The following is a 15776-nucleotide window of genomic DNA, read 5'->3' as shown; positions in this document are numbered from 1 at the left end:
TACATGATAACAGGCAGCAGGTATTTACTTGAGGCATAAGTAATGTGGTGGCCGCCTCGCCATACCTCTCTCAGTCGTTTCGCGTGCTTGTCCTCTTGATATAGGCCGATTGGAGAGCGTCAGCTCTCGCGTCAGCTGAGCAAAGTCGAGACAAGTCGAGACTCAAGGGGAATCGACGCACACACTATAGGGTGGCATGAAAGCGAGTAAGAGGGGGAAAGAAACATTAATTTAAAGACGCGTGGCAAAAGTACTCATACGCAAAAGTAAAAGCCGGCTGCGGTGGCCGGGAATCGAACCCGGATCAACTGCTTGGAAGGCAACTATGCTGACCATTACACCACCACCGCACGGTTTCCGTCCGCGCACGCCGCGCTGTGTCTGCTTCCCGCCTGTCGGCGGCGGCTCAAGGTGGTCGTAGCTGTAGGCGCATTACGGGGTAGGCGAGCGCATCCAGACAGCGTCTCTACGCACATTTCGCGTCCTTTGGCAAGAGTCGTCGCGTGCGTGCGCCGCAAGAGTACTTAGGCGATCGCGTTCGGGCGTCATTTTTAAGCAGTGCAGTGCAGTTCAGGATTCAGCGTGTGTAGCATTCTCTCGAGAGGATGCGACGGCGCTGGACGGCAGTCCCACTTTCCCCTCAGACGTCTGCCGCGGAAAGCACCAGGAAGCTGTGAACTAGCTGAGCATCGGTGGTTAAGTGGTAGAATGCTCGCCTGCCACGCGGGCGGCCCGGGTTCGATTCCCGGCCGATGCATCATTTTGTTTTTTCTCCGATAGTGGTGCTGCGTGTCTTTCGCACTCGAACTGCGTGAGCCATGAGAATGAACCGCGGGATTTCCGTGTGGGAATAACCAAACATGCAGCGCGCACGACTGCTCGTTTGGACTGTTGTGCGCTATTGTACATACTGGCGTCGGCCTAGCATCGCAAGTTGCCTGTCGCGCCGGGAATGCACGTGTAGCAACAGAAAAAAATGAGCCAGGAAGTGCAGACTCTCTACCACTGGTATTTGGTACTTACCGAGATTCCAGAAGGCCTGGCGATCACCTGCCTCGGTAGCGCAGTAGGCAGCGCGTAAGTCTCATAATCTTAAGGTCGTGAGTTCGATCCTCACCCGGGGCATTTAATTTACTTTCGTCCACAGCTAAATCGACGGCTCTGGGGTTTGCGAAGGAGCAAAACACTTTGTACTTTGTTATCCTCAAGGCTTCAACGACTCAGCGTGATAATGTTTACTTCCCGTTATTACTACTTGCAGTTCTTATGTGAAATTTTCAAGGAAAAAAGTACTAGTAATAATACTGAATTTCGTACGATATAACGTGTAAAGTCACTCAATGTATGACCTGCTGTACGATGACAGGCAGCAGGTATTTACTTGCGAAATAAGTAAATAAATATTACTACTTACAGCTTTGCTTTTCCTCCTACCGCTGTAACAACGAGGCATAAAGCAATGAATTGTGACTTTTGCCATGCGCGCCTCGCCATGGGCGCGCGAAAAGATGCTCGCAAACAGGGAAAGTGCGACACGGAAAGCGAGTGGACCGGGTGTAAACCCCGAGTAAAACTTGCGCGTCCGGTGTGGTCTAGTGGCTAGGATACCTGGCTTTCACCCAGGAGGCGCGGGTTCGATTCCCGGTACCGGAACGGAATTTTTCGGCAAAAGTCACGACAAGTTTTGACCCTGCGAAAGGCTGTTTCACGTCCTCCTCGCATTATAGCTACTGGTTCATAAACGTCAGCTGAAAACAGTCGAGAGAAACGGGCACGCAATGAAATTACTACGAGCAGCGGAATAAAGGAAGAAGAGACGCTGGTCCACTGTTGGACTGCTACCATAGAAATGTTACATGGCAATACGCAGAGCAATTCCCGAGGCCCGTTAGCTCAGTCGGTTAGAGCGTCGTGCTAATAACGCGAAGGTCGTGGGTTCGATCCCCCCACGGGCCACTACGATTTCACTCTTTCAAAAAGGCAACGCCGATTTCGGCGGGGAAGTATGGTAACAAAGAAGTCGTCACATTGTGTGGGAGCTGATAGGGGACCAGAACGCGACTTGTCGGGACGCGCTAAAACACTTCACTGGTCACAGCACGGTGAACACAAAGTTTCTCGTCCGATCACCGCTACTGCGCGAAGCTGGGCGTTGTCAGTGCTTGGGCGGGTGACCGCCTGCGAACACAGGGCACTGCCGACGGTTTCAATTCGTATTACTCTTTCCTCTTCGGTTTCGGAGCTGCAGCGCTATTCGGTCAAGGGCACTGGCGCCACGTTTTGCCTCTCGGTATGCCAAGTCGCGCCGTGCGGCCACAGTGAAATGAAGGAGCGTGTTGTAAAATTTTCAACAAAGAAAAAAAAAAAAAAAAAAAGAAATGTACTAGTAATAAAACTGAATTTGTCTGACAGAACATGTAACATCAGACAATACATGATAACAGGCAGCAGGTATTTACTTGAGGCATAAGTAATGTGGTGGCCGCCTCGCCATACCTCTCTCAGTCGTTTCGCGTGCTTGTCCTCTTGATATAGGCCGATTGGAGAGCGTCAGCTCTCGCGTCAGCTGAGCAAAGTCGAGACAAGTCGAGACTCAAGGGGAATCGACGCACACACTATAGGGTGGCATGAAAGCGAGTAAGAGGGGGAAAGAAACATTAATTTAAAGACGCGTGGCAAAAGTACTCATACGCAAAAGTAAAAGCCGGCTGCGGTGGCCGGGAATCGAACCCGGATCAACTGCTTGGAAGGCAACTATGCTGACCATTACACCACCACCGCACGGTTTCCGTCCGCGCACGCCGCGCTGTGTCTGCTTCCCGCCTGTCGGCGGCGGCTCAAGGTGGTCGTAGCTGTAGGCGCATTACGGGGTAGGCGAGCGCATCCAGACAGCGTCTCTACGCACATTTCGCGTCCTTTGGCAAGAGTCGTCGCGTGCGTGCGCCGCAAGAGTACTTAGGCGATCGCGTTCGGGCGTCATTTTTAAGCAGTGCAGTGCAGTTCAGGATTCAGCGTGTGTAGCATTCTCTCGAGAGGATGCGACGGCGCTGGACGGCAGTCCCACTTTCCCCTCAGACGTCTGCCGCGGAAAGCACCAGGAAGCTGTGAACTAGCTGAGCATCGGTGGTTCAGTGGTAGAATGCTCGCCTGCCACGCGGGCGGCCCGGGTTCGATTCCCGGCCGATGCATCATTTTGTTTTTTCTCCGATAGTGGTGCTGCGTGTCTTTCGCACTCGAACTGCGTGAGCCATGAGAATGAACCGCGGGATTTCCGTGTGGGAATAACCAAACATGCAGCGCGCACGACTGCTCGTTTGGACTGTTGTGCGCTATTGTACATACTGGCGTCGGCCTAGCATCGCAAGTTGCCTGTCGCGCCGGGAATGCACGTGTAGCAACAGAAAAAAATGAGCCAGGAAGTGCAGACTCTCTACCACTGGTATTTGGTACTTACCGAGATTCCAGAAGGCCTGGCGATCACCTGCCTCGGTAGCGCAGTAGGCAGCGCGTAAGTCTCATAATCTTAAGGTCGTGAGTTCGATCCTCACCCGGGGCATTTAATTTACTTTCGTCCACAGCTAAATCGACGGCTCTGGGGTTTGCGAAGGAGCAAAACACTTTGTACTTTGTTATCCTCAAGGCTTCAACGACTCAGCGTGATAATGTTTACTTCCCGTTATTACTACTTGCAGTTCTTATGTGAAATTTTCAAGGAAAAAAGTACTAGTAATAATACTGAATTTCGTACGATATAACGTGTAAAGTCACTCAATGTATGACCTGCTGTACGATGACAGGCAGCAGGTATTTACTTGCGAAATAAGTAAATAAATATTACTACTTACAGCTTTGCTTTTCCTCCTACCGCTGTAACAACGAGGCATAAAGCAATGAATTGTGACTTTTGCCATGCGCGCCTCGCCATGGGCGCGCGAAAAGATGCTCGCAAACAGGGAAAGTGCGACACGGAAAGCGAGTGGACCGGGTGTAAACCCCGAGTAAAACTTGCGCGTCCGGTGTGGTCTAGTGGCTAGGATACCTGGCTTTCACCCAGGAGGCGCGGGTTCGATTCCCGGTACCGGAACGGAATTTTTCGGCAAAAGTCACGACAAGTTTTGACCCTGCGAAAGGCTGTTTCACGTCCTCCTCGCATTATAGCTACTGGTTCATAAACGTCAGCTGAAAACAGTCGAGAGAAACGGGCACGCAATGAAATTACTACGAGCAGCGGAATAAAGGAAGAAGAGACGCTGGTCCACTGTTGGACTGCTACCATAGAAATGTTACATGGCAATACGCAGAGCAATTCCCGAGGCCCGTTAGCTCAGTCGGTTAGAGCGTCGTGCTAATAACGCGAAGGTCGTGGGTTCGATCCCCCCACGGGCCACTACGATTTCACTCTTTCAAAAAGGCAACGCCGATTTCGGCGGGGAAGTATGGTAACAAAGAAGTCGTCACATTGTGTGGGAGCTGATAGGGGACCAGAACGCGACTTGTCGGGACGCGCTAAAACACTTCACTGGTCACAGCACGGTGAACACAAAGTTTCTCGTCCGATCACCGCTACTGCGCGAAGCTGGGCGTTGTCAGTGCTTGGGCGGGTGACCGCCTGCGAACACAGGGCACTGCCGACGGTTTCAATTCGTATTACTCTTTCCTCTTCGGTTTCGGAGCTGCAGCGCTATTCGGTCAAGGGCACTGGCGCCACGTTTTGCCTCTCGGTATGCCAAGTCGCGCCGTGCGGCCACAGTGAAATGAAGGAGCGTGTTGTAAAATTTTCAACAAAGAAAAAAAAAAAAAAAAAAAGAAATGTACTAGTAATAAAACTGAATTTGTCTGACAGAACATGTAACATCAGACAATACATGATAACAGGCAGCAGGTATTTACTTGAGGCATAAGTAATGTGGTGGCCGCCTCGCCATACCTCTCTCAGTCGTTTCGCGTGCTTGTCCTCTTGATATAGGCCGATTGGAGAGCGTCAGCTCTCGCGTCAGCTGAGCAAAGTCGAGACAAGTCGAGACTCAAGGGGAATCGACGCACACACTATAGGGTGGCATGAAAGCGAGTAAGAGGGGGAAAGAAACATTAATTTAAAGACGCGTGGCAAAAGTACTCATACGCAAAAGTAAAAGCCGGCTGCGGTGGCCGGGAATCGAACCCGGATCAACTGCTTGGAAGGCAACTATGCTGACCATTACACCACCACCGCACGGTTTCCGTCCGCGCACGCCGCGCTGTGTCTGCTTCCCGCCTGTCGGCGGCGGCTCAAGGTGGTCGTAGCTGTAGGCGCATTACGGGGTAGGCGAGCGCATCCAGACAGCGTCTCTACGCACATTTCGCGTCCTTTGGCAAGAGTCGTCGCGTGCGTGCGCCGCAAGAGTACTTAGGCGATCGCGTTCGGGCGTCATTTTTAAGCAGTGCAGTGCAGTTCAGGATTCAGCGTGTGTAGCATTCTCTCGAGAGGATGCGACGGCGCTGGACGGCAGTCCCACTTTCCCCTCAGACGTCTGCCGCGGAAAGCACCAGGAAGCTGTGAACTAGCTGAGCATCGGTGGTTCAGTGGTAGAATGCTCGCCTGCCACGCGGGCGGCCCGGGTTCGATTCCCGGCCGATGCATCATTTTGTTTTTTCTCCGATAGTGGTGCTGCGTGTCTTTCGCACTCGAACTGCGTGAGCCATGAGAATGAACCGCGGGATTTCCGTGTGGGAATAACCAAACATGCAGCGCGCACGACTGCTCGTTTGGACTGTTGTGCGCTATTGTACATACTGGCGTCGGCCTAGCATCGCAAGTTGCCTGTCGCGCCGGGAATGCACGTGTAGCAACAGAAAAAAATGAGCCAGGAAGTGCAGACTCTCTACCACTGGTATTTGGTACTTACCGAGATTCCAGAAGGCCTGGCGATCACCTGCCTCGGTAGCGCAGTAGGCAGCGCGTAAGTCTCATAATCTTAAGGTCGTGAGTTCGATCCTCACCCGGGGCATTTAATTTACTTTCGTCCACAGCTAAATCGACGGCTCTGGGGTTTGCGAAGGAGCAAAACACTTTGTACTTTGTTATCCTCAAGGCTTCAACGACTCAGCGTGATAATGTTTACTTCCCGTTATTACTACTTGCAGTTCTTATGTGAAATTTTCAAGGAAAAAAGTACTAGTAATAATACTGAATTTCGTACGATATAACGTGTAAAGTCACACAATGTATGACCTGCTGTACGATGACAGGCAGCAGGTATTTACTTGCGAAATAAGTAAATAAATATTACTACTTACAGCTTTGCTTTTCCTCCTACCGCTGTAACAACGAGGCATAAAGCAATGAATTGTGACTTTTGCCATGCGCGCCTCGCCATGGGCGCGCGAAAAGATGCTCGCAAACAGGGAAAGTGCGACACGGAAAGCGAGTGGACCGGGTGTAAACCCCGAGTAAAACTTGCGCGTCCGGTGTGGTCTAGTGGCTAGGATACCTGGCTTTCACCCAGGAGGCCCGGGTTCGATTCCCGGTACCGGAACGGAATTTTTCGGCAAAAGTCACGACAAGTTTTGACCCTGCGAAAGGCTGTTTCACGTCCTCCTCGCATTATAGCTACTGGTTCATAAACGTCAGCTGAAAACAGTCGAGAGAAACGGGCACGCAATGAAATTACTACGAGCAGCGGAATAAAGGAAGAAGAGACGCTGGTCCACTGTTGGACTGCTACCATAGAAATGTTACATGGCAATACGCAGAGCAATTCCCGAGGCCCGTTAGCTCAGTCGGTTAGAGCGTCGTGCTAATAACGCGAAGGTCGTGGGTTCGATCCCCCCACGGGCCACTACGATTTCACTCTTTCAAAAAGGCAACGCCGATTTCGGCGGGGAAGTATGGTAACAAAGAAGTCGTCACATTGTGTGGGAGCTGATAGGGGACCAGAACGCGACTTGTCGGGACGCGCTAAAACACTTCACTGGTCACAGCACGGTGAACACAAAGTTTCTCGTCCGATCACCGCTACTGCGCGAAGCTGGGCGTTGTCAGTGCTTGGGCGGGTGACCGCCTGCGAACACAGGGCACTGCCGACGGTTTCAATTCGTATTACTCTTTCCTCTTCGGTTTCGGAGCTGCAGCGCTATTCGGTCAAGGGCACTGGCGCCACGTTTTGCCTCTCGGTATGCCAAGTCGCGCCGTGCGGCCACAGTGAAATGAAGGAGCGTGTTGTAAAATTTTCAACAAAGAAAAAAAAAAAAAAAAAAAGAAATGTACTAGTAATAAAACTGAATTTGTCTGACAGAACATGTAACATCAGACAATACATGATAACAGGCAGCAGGTATTTACTTGAGGCATAAGTAATGTGGTGGCCGCCTCGCCATACCTCTCTCAGTCGTTTCGCGTGCTTGTCCTCTTGATATAGGCCGATTGGAGAGCGTCAGCTCTCGCGTCAGCTGAGCAAAGTCGAGACAAGTCGAGACTCAAGGGGAATCGACGCACACACTATAGGGTGGCATGAAAGCGAGTAAGAGGGGGAAAGAAACATTAATTTAAAGACGCGTGGCAAAAGTACTCATACGCAAAAGTAAAAGCCGGCTGCGGTGGCCGGGAATCGAACCCGGATCAACTGCTTGGAAGGCAACTATGCTGACCATTACACCACCACCGCACGGTTTCCGTCCGCGCACGCCGCGCTGTGTCTGCTTCCCGCCTGTCGGCGGCGGCTCAAGGTGGTCGTAGCTGTAGGCGCATTACGGGGTAGGCGAGCGCATCCAGACAGCGTCTCTACGCACATTTCGCGTCCTTTGGCAAGAGTCGTCGCGTGCGTGCGCCGCAAGAGTACTTAGGCGATCGCGTTCGGGCGTCATTTTTAAGCAGTGCAGTGCAGTTCAGGATTCAGCGTGTGTAGCATTCTCTCGAGAGGATGCGACGGCGCTGGACGGCAGTCCCACTTTCCCCTCAGACGTCTGCCGCGGAAAGCACCAGGAAGCTGTGAACTAGCTGAGCATCGGTGGTTCAGTGGTAGAATGCTCGCCTGCCACGCGGGCGGCCCGGGTTCGATTCCCGGCCGATGCATCATTTTGTTTTTTCTCCGATAGTGGTGCTGCGTGTCTTTCGCACTCGAACTGCGTGAGCCATGAGAATGAACCGCGGGATTTCCGTGTGGGAATAACCAAACATGCAGCGCGCACGACTGCTCGTTTGGACTGTTGTGCGCTATTGTACATACTGGCGTCGGCCTAGCATCGCAAGTTGCCTGTCGCGCCGGGAATGCACGTGTAGCAACAGAAAAAAATGAGCCAGGAAGTGCAGACTCTCTACCACTGGTATTTGGTACTTACCGAGATTCCAGAAGGCCTGGCGATCACCTGCCTCGGTAGCGCAGTAGGCAGCGCGTAAGTCTCATAATCTTAAGGTCGTGAGTTCGATCCTCACCCGGGGCATTTAATTTACTTTCGTCCACAGCTAAATCGACGGCTCTGGGGTTTGCGAAGGAGCAAAACACTTTGTACTTTGTTATCCTCAAGGCTTCAACGACTCAGCGTGATAATGTTTACTTCCCGTTATTACTACTTGCAGTTCTTATGTGAAATTTTCAAGGAAAAAAGTACTAGTAATAATACTGAATTTCGTACGATATAACGTGTAAAGTCACACAATGTATGACCTGCTGTACGATGACAGGCAGCAGGTATTTACTTGCGAAATAAGTAAATAAATATTACTACTTACAGCTTTGCTTTTCCTCCTACCGCTGTAACAACGAGGCATAAAGCAATGAATTGTGACTTTTGCCATGCGCGCCTCGCCATGGGCGCGCGAAAAGATGCTCGCAAACAGGGAAAGTGCGACACGGAAAGCGAGTGGACCGGGTGTAAACCCCGAGTAAAACTTGCGCGTCCGGTGTGGTCTAGTGGCTAGGATACCTGGCTTTCACCCAGGAGGCCCGGGTTCGATTCCCGGTACCGGAACGGAATTTTTCGGCAAAAGTCACGACAAGTTTTGACCCTGCGAAAGGCTGTTTCACGTCCTCCTCGCATTATAGCTACTGGTTCATAAACGTCAGCTGAAAACAGTCGAGAGAAACGGGCACGCAATGAAATTACTACGAGCAGCGGAATAAAGGAAGAAGAGACGCTGGTCCACTGTTGGACTGCTACCATAGAAATGTTACATGGCAATACGCAGAGCAATTCCCGAGGCCCGTTAGCTCAGTCGGTTAGAGCGTCGTGCTAATAACGCGAAGGTCGTGGGTTCGATCCCCCCACGGGCCACTACGATTTCACTCTTTCAAAAAGGCAACGCCGATTTCGGCGGGGAAGTATGGTAACAAAGAAGTCGTCACATTGTGTGGGAGCTGATAGGGGACCAGAACGCGACTTGTCGGGACGCGCTAAAACACTTCACTGGTCACAGCACGGTGAACACAAAGTTTCTCGTCCGATCACCGCTACTGCGCGAAGCTGGGCGTTGTCAGTGCTTGGGCGGGTGACCGCCTGCGAACACAGGGCACTGCCGACGGTTTCAATTCGTATTACTCTTTCCTCTTCGGTTTCGGAGCTGCAGCGCTATTCGGTCAAGGGCACTGGCGCCACGTTTTGCCTCTCGGTATGCCAAGTCGCGCCGTGCGGCCACAGTGAAATGAAGGAGCGTGTTGTAAAATTTTCAACAAAGAAAAAAAAAAAAAAAAAGAAATGTACTAGTAATAAAACTGAATTTGTCTGACAGAACATGTAACATCAGACAATACATGATAACAGGCAGCAGGTATTTACTTGAGGCATAAGTAATGTGGTGGCCGCCTCGCCATACCTCTCTCAGTCGTTTCGCGTGCTTGTCCTCTTGATATAGGCCGATTGGAGAGCGTCAGCTCTCGCGTCAGCTGAGCAAAGTCGAGACAAGTCGAGACTCAAGGGGAATCGACGCACACACTATAGGGTGGCATGAAAGCGAGTAAGAGGGGGAAAGAAACATTAATTTAAAGACGCGTGGCAAAAGTACTCATACGCAAAAGTAAAAGCCGGCTGCGGTGGCCGGGAATCGAACCCGGATCAACTGCTTGGAAGGCAACTATGCTGACCATTACACCACCACCGCACGGTTTCCGTCCGCGCACGCCGCGCTGTGTCTGCTTCCCGCCTGTCGGCGGCGGCTCAAGGTGGTCGTAGCTGTAGGCGCATTACGGGGTAGGCGAGCGCATCCAGACAGCGTCTCTACGCACATTTCGCGTCCTTTGGCAAGAGTCGTCGCGTGCGTGCGCCGCAAGAGTACTTAGGCGATCGCGTTCGGGCGTCATTTTTAAGCAGTGCAGTGCAGTTCAGGATTCAGCGTGTGTAGCATTCTCTCGAGAGGATGCGACGGCGCTGGACGGCAGTCCCACTTTCCCCTCAGACGTCTGCCGCGGAAAGCACCAGGAAGCTGTGAACTAGCTGAGCATCGGTGGTTCAGTGGTAGAATGCTCGCCTGCCACGCGGGCGGCCCGGGTTCGATTCCCGGCCGATGCATCATTTTGTTTTTTCTCCGATAGTGGTGCTGCGTGTCTTTCGCACTCGAACTGCGTGAGCCATGAGAATGAACCGCGGGATTTCCGTGTGGGAATAACCAAACATGCAGCGCGCACGACTGCTCGTTTGGACTGTTGTGCGCTATTGTACATACTGGCGTCGGCCTAGCATCGCAAGTTGCCTGTCGCGCCGGGAATGCACGTGTAGCAACAGAAAAAAATGAGCCAGGAAGTGCAGACTCTCTACCACTGGTATTTGGTACTTACCGAGATTCCAGAAGGCCTGGCGATCACCTGCCTCGGTAGCGCAGTAGGCAGCGCGTAAGTCTCATAATCTTAAGGTCGTGAGTTCGATCCTCACCCGGGGCATTTAATTTACTTTCGTCCACAGCTAAATCGACGGCTCTGGGGTTTGCGAAGGAGCAAAACACTTTGTACTTTGTTATCCTCAAGGCTTCAACGACTCAGCGTGATAATGTTTACTTCCCGTTATTACTACTTGCAGTTCTTATGTGAAATTTTCAAGGAAAAAAGTACTAGTAATAATACTGAATTTCGTACGATATAACGTGTAAAGTCACACAATGTATGACCTGCTGTACGATGACAGGCAGCAGGTATTTACTTGCGAAATAAGTAAATAAATATTACTACTTACAGCTTTGCTTTTCCTCCTACCGCTGTAACAACGAGGCATAAAGCAATGAATTGTGACTTTTGCCATGCGCGCCTCGCCATGGGCGCGCGAAAAGATGCTCGCAAACAGGGAAAGTGCGACACGGAAAGCGAGTGGACCGGGTGTAAACCCCGAGTAAAACTTGCGCGTCCGGTGTGGTCTAGTGGCTAGGATACCTGGCTTTCACCCAGGAGGCCCGGGTTCGATTCCCGGTACCGGAACGGAATTTTTCGGCAAAAGTCACGACAAGTTTTGACCCTGCGAAAGGCTGTTTCACGTCCTCCTCGCATTATAGCTACTGGTTCATAAACGTCAGCTGAAAACAGTCGAGAGAAACGGGCACGCAATGAAATTACTACGAGCAGCGGAATAAAGGAAGAAGAGACGCTGGTCCACTGTTGGACTGCTACCATAGAAATGTTACATGGCAATACGCAGAGCAATTCCCGAGGCCCGTTAGCTCAGTCGGTTAGAGCGTCGTGCTAATAACGCGAAGGTCGTGGGTTCGATCCCCCCACGGGCCACTACGATTTCACTCTTTCAAAAAGGCAACGCCGATTTCGGCGGGGAAGTATGGTAACAAAGAAGTCGTCACATTGTGTGGGAGCTGATAGGGGACCAGAACGCGACTTGTCGGGACGCGCTAAAACACTTCACTGGTCACAGCACGGTGAACACAAAGTTTCTCGTCCGATCACCGCTACTGCGCGAAGCTGGGCGTTGTCAGTGCTTGGGCGGGTGACCGCCTGCGAACACAGGGCACTGCCGACGGTTTCAATTCGTATTACTCTTTCCTCTTCGGTTTCGGAGCTGCAGCGCTATTCGGTCAAGGGCACTGGCGCCACGTTTTGCCTCTCGGTATGCCAAGTCGCGCCGTGCGGCCACAGTGAAATGAAGGAGCGTGTTGTAAAATTTTCAACAAAGAAAAAAAAAAAAAAAAAAGAAATGTACTAGTAATAAAACTGAATTTGTCTGACAGAACATGTAACATCAGACAATACATGATAACAGGCAGCAGGTATTTACTTGAGGCATAAGTAATGTGGTGGCCGCCTCGCCATACCTCTCTCAGTCGTTTCGCGTGCTTGTCCTCTTGATATAGGCCGATTGGAGAGCGTCAGCTCTCGCGTCAGCTGAGCAAAGTCGAGACAAGTCGAGACTCAAGGGGAATCGACGCACACACTATAGGGTGGCATGAAAGCGAGTAAGAGGGGGAAAGAAACATTAATTTAAAGACGCGTGGCAAAAGTACTCATACGCAAAAGTAAAAGCCGGCTGCGGTGGCCGTGAATCGAACCCGGATCAACTGCTTGGAAGGCAACTATGCTGACCATTACACCACCACCGCACGGTTTCCGTCCGCGCACGCCGCGCTGTGTCTGCTTCCCGCCTGTCGGCGGCGGCTCAAGGTGGTCGTAGCTGTAGGCGCATTACGGGGTAGGCGAGCGCATCCAGACAGCGTCTCTACGCACATTTCGCGTCCTTTGGCAAGAGTCGTCGCGTGCGTGCGCCGCAAGAGTACTTAGGCGATCGCGTTCGGGCGTCATTTTTAAGCAGTGCAGTGCAGTTCAGGATTCAGCGTGTGTAGCATTCTCTCGAGAGGATGCGACGGCGCTGGACGGCAGTCCCACTTTCCCCTCAGACGTCTGCCGCGGAAAGCACCAGGAAGCTGTGAACTAGCTGAGCATCGGTGGTTCAGTGGTAGAATGCTCGCCTGCCACGCGGGCGGCCCGGGTTCGATTCCCGGCCGATGCATCATTTTGTTTTTTCTCCGATAGTGGTGCTGCGTGTCTTTCGCACTCGAACTGCGTGAGCCATGAGAATGAACCGCGGGATTTCCGTGTGGGAATAACCAAACATGCAGCGCGCACGACTGCTCGTTTGGACTGTTGTGCGCTATTGTACATACTGGCGTCGGCCTAGCATCGCAAGTTGCCTGTCGCGCCGGGAATGCACGTGTAGCAACAGAAAAAAATGAGCCAGGAAGTGCAGACTCTCTACCACTGGTATTTGGTACTTACCGAGATTCCAGAAGGCCTGGCGATCACCTGCCTCGGTAGCGCAGTAGGCAGCGCGTAAGTCTCATAATCTTAAGGTCGTGAGTTCGATCCTCACCCGGGGCATTTAATTTACTTTCGTCCACAGCTAAATCGACGGCTCTGGGGTTTGCGAAGGAGCAAAACACTTTGTACTTTGTTATCCTCAAGGCTTCAACGACTCAGCGTGATAATGTTTACTTCCCGTTATTACTACTTGCAGTTCTTATGTGAAATTTTCAAGGAAAAAAGTACTAGTAATAATACTGAATTTCGTACGATATAACGTGTAAAGTCACACAATGTATGACCTGCTGTACGATGACAGGCAGCAGGTATTTACTTGCGAAATAAGTAAATAAATATTACTACTTACAGCTTTGCTTTTCCTCCTACCGCTGTAACAACGAGGCATAAAGCAATGAATTGTGACTTTTGCCATGCGCGCCTCGCCATGGGCGCGCGAAAAGATGCTCGCAAACAGGGAAAGTGCGACACGGAAAGCGAGTGGACCGGGTGTAAACCCCGAGTAAAACTTGCGCGTCCGGTGTGGTCTAGTGGCTAGGATACCTGGCTTTCACCCAGGAGGCCCGGGTTCGATTCCCGGTACCGGAACGGAATTTTTCGGCAAAAGTCACGACAAGTTTTGACCCTGCGAAAGGCTGTTTCACGTCCTCCTCGCATTATAGCTACTGGTTCATAAACGTCAGCTGAAAACAGTCGAGAGAAACGGGCACGCAATGAAATTACTACGAGCAGCGGAATAAAGGAAGAAGAGACGCTGGTCCACTGTTGGACTGCTACCATAGAAATGTTACATGGCAATACGCAGAGCAATTCCCGAGGCCCGTTAGCTCAGTCGGTTAGAGCGTCGTGCTAATAACGCGAAGGTCGTGGGTTCGATCCCCCCACGGGCCACTACGATTTCACTCTTTCAAAAAGGCAACGCCGATTTCGGCGGGGAAGTATGGTAACAAAGAAGTCGTCACATTGTGTGGGAGCTGATAGGGGACCAGAACGCGACTTGTCGGGACGCGCTAAAACACTTCACTGGTCACAGCACGGTGAACACAAAGTTTCTCGTCCGATCACCGCTACTGCGCGAAGCTGGGCGTTGTCAGTGCTTGGGCGGGTGACCGCCTGCGAACACAGGGCACTGCCGACGGTTTCAATTCGTATTACTCTTTCCTCTTCGGTTTCGGAGCTGCAGCGCTATTCGGTCAAGGGCACTGGCGCCACGTTTTGCCTCTCGGTATGCCAAGTCGCGCCGTGCGGCCACAGTGAAATGAAGGAGCGTGTTGTAAAATTTTCAACAAAGAAAAAAAAAAAAAAAAAAAGAAATGTACTAGTAATAAAACTGAATTTGTCTGACAGAACATGTAACATCAGACAATACATGATAACAGGCAGCAGGTATTTACTTGAGGCATAAGTAATGTGGTGGCCGCCTCGCCATACCTCTCTCAGTCGTTTCGCGTGCTTGTCCTCTTGATATAGGCCGATTGGAGAGCGTCAGCTCTCGCGTCAGCTGAGCAAAGTCGAGACAAGTCGAGACTCAAGGGGAATCGACGCACACACTATAGGGTGGCATGAAAGCGAGTAAGAGGGGGAAAGAAACATTAATTTAAAGACGCGTGGCAAAAGTACTCATACGCAAAAGTAAAAGCCGGCTGCGGTGGCCGGGAATCGAACCCGGATCAACTGCTTGGAAGGCAACTATGCTGACCATTACACCACCACCGCACGGTTTCCGTCCGCGCACGCCGCGCTGTGTCTGCTTCCCGCCTGTCGGCGGCGGCTCAAGGTGGTCGTAGCTGTAGGCGCATTACGGGGTAGGCGAGCGCATCCAGACAGCGTCTCTACGCACATTTCGCGTCCTTTGGCAAGAGTCGTCGCGTGCGTGCGCCGCAAGAGTACTTAGGCGATCGCGTTCGGGCGTCATTTTTAAGCAGTGCAGTGCAGTTCAGGATTCAGCGTGTGTAGCATTCTCTCGAGAGGATGCGACGGCGCTGGACGGCAGTCCCACTTTCCCCTCAGACGTCTGCCGCGGAAAGCACCAGGAAGCTGTGAACTAGCTGAGCATCGGTGGTTCAGTGGTAGAATGCTCGCCTGCCACGCGGGCGGCCCGGGTTCGATTCCCGGCCGATGCATCATTTTGTTTTTTCTCCGATAGTGGTGCTGCGTGTCTTTCGCACTCGAACTGCGTGAGCCATGAGAATGAACCGCGGGATTTCCGTGTGGGAATAACCAAACATGCAGCGCGCACGACTGCTCGTTTGGACTGTTGTGCGCTATTGTACATACTGGCGTCGGCCTAGCATCGCAAGTTGCCTGTCGCGCCGGGAATGCACGTGTAGCAACAGAAAAAAATGAGCCAGGAAGTGCAGACTCTCTACCACTGGTATTTGGTACTTACCGAGATTCCAGAAGGCCTGGCGATCACCTGCCTCGGTAGCGCAGTAGGCAGCGCGTAAGTCTCATAATCTTAAGGTCGTGAGTTCGATCCTCACCCGGGGCATTTAATTTACTTTCGTCCACAGCTAAATCGACGGCTCTGGGGTTTGCGAAGGAGCAAAACACTTTGTA

The 15776-nt window shown here is 51.8% G+C and overlaps 33 non-coding genes across 33 annotated transcripts; 26 read left to right on the top strand and 7 right to left on the bottom strand.

The window, feature by feature from the left end:
• Positions 1 to 278: 278 nt before the first annotated feature.
• On the bottom strand, positions 279 to 350 carry Trnag-ucc. The gene has a single exon. It is a non-coding gene; the product is annotated as a tRNA-Gly (tRNA).
• A 336-nt stretch (positions 351 to 686) lies between these two features.
• Trnag-gcc lies at positions 687 to 757 on the top strand. The gene has a single exon. It is a non-coding gene; the product is annotated as a tRNA-Gly (tRNA).
• A 295-nt stretch (positions 758 to 1052) lies between these two features.
• Positions 1053 to 1125, top strand: Trnam-cau. Its single transcript has one exon. It is a non-coding gene; the product is annotated as a tRNA-Met (tRNA).
• A 456-nt stretch (positions 1126 to 1581) lies between these two features.
• Trnae-uuc lies at positions 1582 to 1653 on the top strand. The gene has a single exon. It is a non-coding gene; the product is annotated as a tRNA-Glu (tRNA).
• A 229-nt stretch (positions 1654 to 1882) lies between these two features.
• Trnai-aau lies at positions 1883 to 1956 on the top strand. The gene has a single exon. It is a non-coding gene; the product is annotated as a tRNA-Ile (tRNA).
• Positions 1957 to 2709: 753 nt separating this feature from the next.
• Positions 2710 to 2781, bottom strand: Trnag-ucc. Its single transcript has one exon. It is a non-coding gene; the product is annotated as a tRNA-Gly (tRNA).
• Positions 2782 to 3117: 336 nt separating this feature from the next.
• Positions 3118 to 3188, top strand: Trnag-gcc. The gene has a single exon. It is a non-coding gene; the product is annotated as a tRNA-Gly (tRNA).
• Positions 3189 to 3483: 295 nt separating this feature from the next.
• Trnam-cau lies at positions 3484 to 3556 on the top strand. Its single transcript has one exon. It is a non-coding gene; the product is annotated as a tRNA-Met (tRNA).
• Positions 3557 to 4012: 456 nt separating this feature from the next.
• Positions 4013 to 4084, top strand: Trnae-uuc. Its single transcript has one exon. It is a non-coding gene; the product is annotated as a tRNA-Glu (tRNA).
• Positions 4085 to 4313: 229 nt separating this feature from the next.
• Trnai-aau lies at positions 4314 to 4387 on the top strand. Its single transcript has one exon. It is a non-coding gene; the product is annotated as a tRNA-Ile (tRNA).
• Positions 4388 to 5140: 753 nt separating this feature from the next.
• On the bottom strand, positions 5141 to 5212 carry Trnag-ucc. Its single transcript has one exon. It is a non-coding gene; the product is annotated as a tRNA-Gly (tRNA).
• A 336-nt stretch (positions 5213 to 5548) lies between these two features.
• On the top strand, positions 5549 to 5619 carry Trnag-gcc. The gene has a single exon. It is a non-coding gene; the product is annotated as a tRNA-Gly (tRNA).
• A 295-nt stretch (positions 5620 to 5914) lies between these two features.
• Positions 5915 to 5987, top strand: Trnam-cau. Its single transcript has one exon. It is a non-coding gene; the product is annotated as a tRNA-Met (tRNA).
• Positions 5988 to 6443: 456 nt separating this feature from the next.
• On the top strand, positions 6444 to 6515 carry Trnae-uuc. Its single transcript has one exon. It is a non-coding gene; the product is annotated as a tRNA-Glu (tRNA).
• Positions 6516 to 6744: 229 nt separating this feature from the next.
• Trnai-aau lies at positions 6745 to 6818 on the top strand. The gene has a single exon. It is a non-coding gene; the product is annotated as a tRNA-Ile (tRNA).
• A 753-nt stretch (positions 6819 to 7571) lies between these two features.
• On the bottom strand, positions 7572 to 7643 carry Trnag-ucc. Its single transcript has one exon. It is a non-coding gene; the product is annotated as a tRNA-Gly (tRNA).
• A 336-nt stretch (positions 7644 to 7979) lies between these two features.
• Positions 7980 to 8050, top strand: Trnag-gcc. The gene has a single exon. It is a non-coding gene; the product is annotated as a tRNA-Gly (tRNA).
• Positions 8051 to 8345: 295 nt separating this feature from the next.
• On the top strand, positions 8346 to 8418 carry Trnam-cau. The gene has a single exon. It is a non-coding gene; the product is annotated as a tRNA-Met (tRNA).
• A 456-nt stretch (positions 8419 to 8874) lies between these two features.
• Trnae-uuc lies at positions 8875 to 8946 on the top strand. The gene has a single exon. It is a non-coding gene; the product is annotated as a tRNA-Glu (tRNA).
• A 229-nt stretch (positions 8947 to 9175) lies between these two features.
• Trnai-aau lies at positions 9176 to 9249 on the top strand. Its single transcript has one exon. It is a non-coding gene; the product is annotated as a tRNA-Ile (tRNA).
• A 751-nt stretch (positions 9250 to 10000) lies between these two features.
• On the bottom strand, positions 10001 to 10072 carry Trnag-ucc. Its single transcript has one exon. It is a non-coding gene; the product is annotated as a tRNA-Gly (tRNA).
• Positions 10073 to 10408: 336 nt separating this feature from the next.
• Trnag-gcc lies at positions 10409 to 10479 on the top strand. The gene has a single exon. It is a non-coding gene; the product is annotated as a tRNA-Gly (tRNA).
• Positions 10480 to 10774: 295 nt separating this feature from the next.
• Positions 10775 to 10847, top strand: Trnam-cau. Its single transcript has one exon. It is a non-coding gene; the product is annotated as a tRNA-Met (tRNA).
• A 456-nt stretch (positions 10848 to 11303) lies between these two features.
• Positions 11304 to 11375, top strand: Trnae-uuc. Its single transcript has one exon. It is a non-coding gene; the product is annotated as a tRNA-Glu (tRNA).
• A 229-nt stretch (positions 11376 to 11604) lies between these two features.
• Trnai-aau lies at positions 11605 to 11678 on the top strand. Its single transcript has one exon. It is a non-coding gene; the product is annotated as a tRNA-Ile (tRNA).
• Positions 11679 to 12430: 752 nt separating this feature from the next.
• Trnag-ucc lies at positions 12431 to 12502 on the bottom strand. Its single transcript has one exon. It is a non-coding gene; the product is annotated as a tRNA-Gly (tRNA).
• A 336-nt stretch (positions 12503 to 12838) lies between these two features.
• Trnag-gcc lies at positions 12839 to 12909 on the top strand. Its single transcript has one exon. It is a non-coding gene; the product is annotated as a tRNA-Gly (tRNA).
• Positions 12910 to 13204: 295 nt separating this feature from the next.
• Positions 13205 to 13277, top strand: Trnam-cau. The gene has a single exon. It is a non-coding gene; the product is annotated as a tRNA-Met (tRNA).
• Positions 13278 to 13733: 456 nt separating this feature from the next.
• Trnae-uuc lies at positions 13734 to 13805 on the top strand. The gene has a single exon. It is a non-coding gene; the product is annotated as a tRNA-Glu (tRNA).
• A 229-nt stretch (positions 13806 to 14034) lies between these two features.
• On the top strand, positions 14035 to 14108 carry Trnai-aau. Its single transcript has one exon. It is a non-coding gene; the product is annotated as a tRNA-Ile (tRNA).
• Positions 14109 to 14861: 753 nt separating this feature from the next.
• Positions 14862 to 14933, bottom strand: Trnag-ucc. The gene has a single exon. It is a non-coding gene; the product is annotated as a tRNA-Gly (tRNA).
• Positions 14934 to 15269: 336 nt separating this feature from the next.
• Positions 15270 to 15340, top strand: Trnag-gcc. The gene has a single exon. It is a non-coding gene; the product is annotated as a tRNA-Gly (tRNA).
• A 295-nt stretch (positions 15341 to 15635) lies between these two features.
• Positions 15636 to 15708, top strand: Trnam-cau. Its single transcript has one exon. It is a non-coding gene; the product is annotated as a tRNA-Met (tRNA).
• The last annotated feature ends 68 nt before the right edge of the window (positions 15709 to 15776 follow it).

The sequence above is a fragment of the Schistocerca piceifrons genome, unplaced genomic scaffold (assembly GCF_021461385.2).
Source record: "Schistocerca piceifrons isolate TAMUIC-IGC-003096 unplaced genomic scaffold, iqSchPice1.1 HiC_scaffold_306, whole genome shotgun sequence".
Lineage (NCBI taxonomy): Eukaryota > Metazoa > Arthropoda > Insecta > Orthoptera > Acrididae > Schistocerca > Schistocerca piceifrons.
The sequence above is the reverse complement of the archived record's forward strand: the minus strand, read 5'-3'. Positions and strand labels throughout refer to the sequence as shown.